Below are 6,814 nucleotides of genomic sequence, written 5' to 3'. Positions count from 1 at the left end.
ATGCGAATTTATATATATATATATATATATATATATATATATATATATATATATATATATATATATATATATATATATATATGATGAATGACTACATATGCTCTATTCATTCGCAGGTTTAGTAGCAATAGACATGGGAAAAATATTAAAACGTAGACATGAATCCTCACTAATGCATCACTGTCTGGAAGTAATTGCTGCTCATGATGAATAGCTGTGAATGTACACATTATGCGTCTTAAGAACAGAAGGGAAGGATGGATTAGGGCTCACTGGAGCGGCTGTTTGTGCGTATCTCTCTCAGGTGAATCCAGTGGCACCTTGTGGCACCTTATCTGTCCTGACCTTTGACCTAGGCATGGCAAACACACACCCCTTAGGCACAAGGGTAGCAGGCAACGATATCCTCTCCTAACACTCCTCACACATAATGTGGTAGTAGTGTTGTGGCAATAATAGTAGTAGTAGTAGTAGTAGTAGTAGTAGTAGGAGGAGGAGGAGGAGGAGGAGTAGTGGCAGTGGTCCAGCAGTGTTATCCTGCTTGATTCTTCAGAGGTGTTACGGGATTGGTGCTGTGGTGGCAGACGACCTGTTGGTGATCCGATGGTTTGGGTATGATTGGTGAGTCAGCAAGTGGTGGTGTCCGCCAGGAGTGTGTGTGGTGCTCCTGCTTACGTAATCATTGTGTCATGTTGGTGATACGTAACGTGAAGAAATAACATCCACGTTCCAGATGTGATGGTAATGTGTAATCAACGTTACCTTTAGTTACAGAGTTCTTATAATGTTACAGCAACTGGTCAGAGTTAATGTTACGTTTTGTTACGGACGCGTGATGATGCAACGGCAGCTGATCTGAGTGACATGTGGTTAATGTTACGTTTTGTTACAAGTGCATGACGTTGTTACAAGCCTCTGGTCAGAGTGATGTGAAGTAAGAGCTACGTTAGCAACATGGTCTTGTTAATGCTACAGCAAGCAATTGGCTTGAAGAGATGTACGACCACTGAAGATAGAAGTGAGATAATGAGGATAATGATATAGTTTTGCGATTGTACCTTTCGTGATGCAATTGCCGCAGTAATGCATATCTCTCGTATATTTTCTGATGGACAGCAGGCACTCACGATAGCAGAACAGGAGGTCGATCCCTGAAACACACAAGACGTGGGTATTCCTCCCTCAACCTTTGCCAGCCTCCCTGCCGGGGCGATGGGACTTGGGAGAAACGAAAGTCTGCAAAAATAGATTTACGCAGAAAGTCTGTGTCTTGCGGTATTTGATCCACCTCGTGTTGAAGACTGTGACAGCTGTGTATTGGTTATCTTATCTGTAAGGATGGGAGAGATAATAAATGATTGATTTTAATCAATAATTGATAATTAAAAGTTGTTCACGCTGCTGATGGTGATGGTGATGGAGTGGTAACAGTCCCATTGTTGCCCTTGATGGATGTATGTTGAGGTCAATATAGAGTACAGAAATTAGTGAACGTTTCTTGTTGGAGAAATATGTTCTCTGGTCGGGGTTCGAACTGCCCATACCGGAGTTCCAGACGGCTAAGTTACAACATCAGTGGTATATTAATGGCCATGCAGTTCTCACACTAAGAATGGTGGTGAGTGTGACAGAACTGGAAAAAAAAGAGTAGTGTTTCTTTTCAGCTACGTAAATAAAAATGAAAAATAAAGACAAGATAACAATACAAAAAGTCTTCAACCAAAAAGAAAAATTTAAGGAACAGACCAAAAGTCTGAGAAGGGAGTGAATGATGCACACAGATACAAGAATATTATCAATAAAATTATCTACGTAGGGAGACAAAGAGAATAAGCAGTGAAGATGAAAGATAAAAGAGGAGGAAAAAAGCTTACTAAATGTGCGATGCGGATAGGAGGAAGGTATTGAAGAATAAATAACCATGGAAGGAGATAAGAAGAGAGAGAGAGAGAGCAATTTCTGTGCTCCGAACCCCCCATTGTGGGGGCGGCGGTGTGGAAGACAGATGGGGAATGCTTCAGGCTGAGTGTGGGCGAACAACAACACGAACCACAGGCTCTGTCCAGCCTCGGCCTTCCCCACCAACCCTGCGTCCCCATCCTCCACCACAACCCCCACCACCCACCACCCACCCTCTCCACCTGCCTGCGATTGCAACAACAAACAACAATAACAACAAACAAGAGCTTGAGGTACCAACAAGTACAAAAGGATCCCTAGCAATAACAGAAGAACGAACAGTCTGAACAAATACAGTCTGACGACCCAAGACACGGATTAAGCATATATATATATATATATATATATATATATATATATATATATATATATATATATATATATATATATATATGTATGTGTGTGTGTGTGTGTGTGTGAAAATATCATTTATTTATAAAGCTTGACCAGTATAGATATCAAATCAGAAAGAAGAAATGAAAACGCCGAGAAAAAGAAGTTTGGGGAGCGAGAGAAAGAAGGAGGAGGCAAGATTTTGTGTACCGCAGTAAATGTAGAGTTGAGTTCGACCAAGATTCTCGAGGACACAAGCACGTGTCTGATCAGACCGAGAGATAACACGATGGTAAGTGGCAGGGACCCAGCATCCCCTCTTGTGGACGATTGTGGTGCAGGTCGTCCTCTGGAGTGGATGGGGGTGTATGTCGTCATGTGGAGAGGGGTGATCGTGCTGGTCGTCTTGTGGAGTGGGTGGTAGTAGAAGTGGTCGTCTTACCAAAAGGGTGGTAGTAGAAGTGGTCGTCTTGTGGAGTGAGTGGTAGTAGAAATGGTCTCGTCTTGTGGAGAGGGTGGTAGTAGAAGTGGTCGTCTTGTGGAGTGTGGAAGGGTTGGTTAATGGTGGTAATCTTGCTGTAGTGGTGATGTTACCACATCTTCAGTGGTGGTTTATCCCTCAAGCACTGGAACACCATTATAAACCCTGCAAGGTACAATCAACATCACGGTGGTGAAGTTGTTCACTTAGACAATCGGTCCGAGAGAGCAGGCGCCTAGACCGTAGCTTCTTTGAGCTGTGAAATAAAGGAAGCTAAGCTGTACTTAGGAAGCTAAGCTGTGCTCGAGAATCATGCTACGTCTGGAGATCATACACAAGATGGTTTATCTATCAGTTCTTGTACGCATCCAGACCAGATGCCTAGGCGGAAGTCTTAACTGGAAGTAGTAGCTCATATTTAGCTGGTCCCCTTAAAACAAGGATTCAATCGTTCAATTATCAGGATCTGTCAAAACAAATTCTTTTTTTGAACAATATGCTAGTCTTTAGTGCCCAGCTGCTGAGATTAAGAAAACCTTTGATTTGCTGTTATGAGAATGGGGAACTAGAAATGATGAAGGCACGGAAAAAGAGAATGAAAGAATGGGCAATAAGTTAATGAAGCAGGTACATAAAATGTGAATACAAATTTAAAAATAACTTTTCAAACTGAAGCCATATCTACGAAATAATGTGGCTAGGAAGCTGTATGGAAGGAAGTTATGAAACATTTAGCCAGATAAATGTTAGTTTCTTCTCAGTAGTAAGCTGGATATTGGACCAGACTATCCATCTAAATGTTGTCTGAACTGGTCGTAGTCTCTTACCAACTAGTCTTCACCCAAAAGTCATATCATACACGTAAAGCATACACCACAATACTTAAATGCTGGCTGATATTAAGTGTATTCTCTTAATGCATTATTGAGGCTATGTATCTGTATGATATATTCTCAAAATCAGTTTGGAGACCGTGATTGCCAGCTGTAATTATGATATTAGTTAATACAGTGGTCTTAACCGGTTATGTAATTGCTATCCGGTGCAAATTCAGATGGTGTTCTTTCGCTATCACTGTGATAAGACATTATAATTCATCATAACCAGAATGTATCAAGGTAAAATCACAAATCAAGTCCCCAAGTCCTCCAATCCCAGCAAACTGGAAGCATCTGATAGAGAAGTTGTTACGGGTTATCTTAAACCTTTCATGTGAGTCCTTGTATGTATGTCTCTTGATGAAAACATGAATGCCCTAATATTCTTATAATTAAAAGCGTGTGTGTGTGTGTGTGTGTGTGTGTTTTAAATATATATACGTCCAGACACATGAGCCTCTGGGTATTCTACTCAAGTCACATCACAAAATCAAAACATAATAATATCGAAATATTTCCCCACCAATCATACACGCAGACACCTTCTTAATGAATCCAAGGATTATATAAATATAACTCAGGAGTTCATAAACAAGGCTCATTATTTTGAGCTGAGGGCCCAGGCCTCCCCATCTCTCATAACTCAAAAAAAAAGAAACTTAGCAAGTCATTATTATTTTTGAGACCTCTCCACACCGATTATGGTCTTCGAATGTGTTATCTACCGTTGGTGAATGTGTTTCCCTCAGCTGTCAAATCTTGCTGATGGCTTCCAGGTGTGCAATCCAGGTGTTATCTCGCACATGATATCGCCGAATCAGGTCTCGAGATAAGGAGTATCATATCATCGATTGTCTTTCTTTTTCTTATACTATCGTAGCGGCAAAGAGATGCAACGCATGCGCTTCGAGGCCACAGTCACATAGATATTCCTCTCTAGTATCGTAATTACTAAAGAGCTAATATAGACGTCGGATGGAGATATCTAAATTACCTGATGACTGGACTTGACGATTCATTATCTCTGATTGAAGATTCGCCAACTAAAACTTAACTTTAGTGAAGAGAGGTAAGTTCATGTCTTCCCCACACACACACACACACACACACACACACACATTAACAGCACTTAACGTATAACTTCAATGCTTCAAAGAAAAGAAAAAAGAATTGTAAAATTACCTGTTCTATATTGTGGCTAGGAAAAAATGTTGAATTGCTTATGGTTTTAAGTAAAGACGAATGCAATACTTTCTCACCCTTCGGTGAGAGTGACACATAAAGTCTATACATAAATAAGGCTGTCCAGCCATCATATCCCGTAGCGACAGTCGCTGTTAATGGTACTTGTCATAAATTACTCAGCCATTCTCTGCTTGCAAATGACTACAAAATACGATTTGCCTGCTGGAAGCACATGAATTATTCAGCTTATCATTATGTTCGGATCGGCATTAATAAAACACGCGTGGACGGCGGATTAGAATTCTCTCTCTCTCTCTCTCTCTCTCTCTCTCTCTCTCTCTCTCTCTCTCTCTCTCTCTCTCTCTCTCTCTCTCTCTCTCTCTCTCTCTCTCTCTCTCTCTCTCTCTCTCTCTCTCTCTCTCTCTCTCTCTCTCTCTCTCTCTCTCTCTCTCTCTCTCTCTGTACGTTCGCTGGGCTTACAAACTACTACAAGCACTCCCGTAGAGCATGAAGAAACGAGTGCATGCAAGAGGCAACGCTTGTTAATGGTGAGACCTCTAACGAACATACACACACGCGCCAGCTGCCTACAAATGGGTCGAGAAGCTTAAGGGATCCTGCCAGGGCACGTGTGTGTGTGTGTGTGTGTGTGTGTGTGTTGAGGGTGGGGTGGGAAGGGAGAGGGGTGGAATTACCTCGATCTTCTACACCGCTCGCTGGAGCCTGCTAGCGCCTATGTCCGGGAACCAACATGGATACATTTTACAGGAGACGTCTTGACGATGAGTCGCTGGGAGTTTCCCCTGGGTTTAGCCAAAGCCATTACCGTTCACCACTCTCAGGTTATCTTGGCTAGGTGTCAGTACTCGATGCTTCACTCGGGTTATTCTAGTTATGCTTCAGTGGGGATGGCTAACCAACCCTGTGTCCTCTAGTTATCCCAATTTCATGAGAGTTTTCCCAACCTCATATGCTCTGGGAGGCCATCTTTGATATACACCACTTGGGCCATATTGCTCCTGCCGTGTTCTTTAGAGTCTATCTAAGCTATACGTCACTGGTTAGTTTATAGCTATACCACAGCCAGGTTATCTTGCCTGGGCTACACATCAGCTAACGTACGTGTAACCTTCTTGAATTGTTTTTTGGCTCTGCCTCACTGAGGTTATCTACAGCTTCCTTTGCTATATACCAATCAATAATATCTTGGCTTCATCACATTGACACTATCTTGCCTCCCCCTCTCCCATCCCCACTTTTTCCATCTTCCCTTCTTCCCAAAGGAGCTCTTCTCCTCTCGTAAAAGAGACGAATTCCACCTTTTTGTCTCTGTCCGCCAACTTTACATATTCTACTCCACCAGTTCCGGTCTCAAAGATACAGTTTCTCTCAACCACATCTTTCTGCTATCGGGCTCCTCTCTCTCTCTCTCTCTCTCTCTCTCTCTCTCTCTCTCTCTCTCTCTCTCTCTCTCTCTCTCTCTCTCTCTCTCTCTCTCTCTCTCTCTCTCTCTCTCTCTCTCTCTCTCTCTCTCTCTCCCCTTTCATTTCACATAGTGATTATTACTTTATCTTTTCATTATCATTTTTCCCTGAAATTACCCACCCTGATACGAGTTCCAATTTAATCTTATACTTGTCTGCTTCACCTCTTCATTCTCGCCTTTGACCTCTGAAAATCTTATCCCAGAAGATTTATTCGAGCTGAACATGTATTAATTTTCTCCCATAAGTCTTCTTCAGGTCACTTCTTACTCTCTCGCAACACTGGTTTTAATCCCTTGCTATTCCTTCTTAATGGTGGAAAGATGAAAAAGAATGTCATTAACTTATTAGTCACGAATATTATTATTTAGTTCATAGTACTGTTCATTTATCACTCTTTTTCATATGTAGTAGGTCAAAGTTTAATACTATCTATTTTCGGTACATATATATATATATATATAAATATATATATATATATATATATATATATA

The sequence above is a fragment of the Panulirus ornatus genome, chromosome 69 (genome assembly GCF_036320965.1).
Source record: "Panulirus ornatus isolate Po-2019 chromosome 69, ASM3632096v1, whole genome shotgun sequence".
NCBI lineage: Eukaryota > Metazoa > Arthropoda > Malacostraca > Decapoda > Palinuridae > Panulirus > Panulirus ornatus.
The sequence above is the reverse complement of the archived record's forward strand: the minus strand, read 5'-3'. Positions refer to the sequence as shown.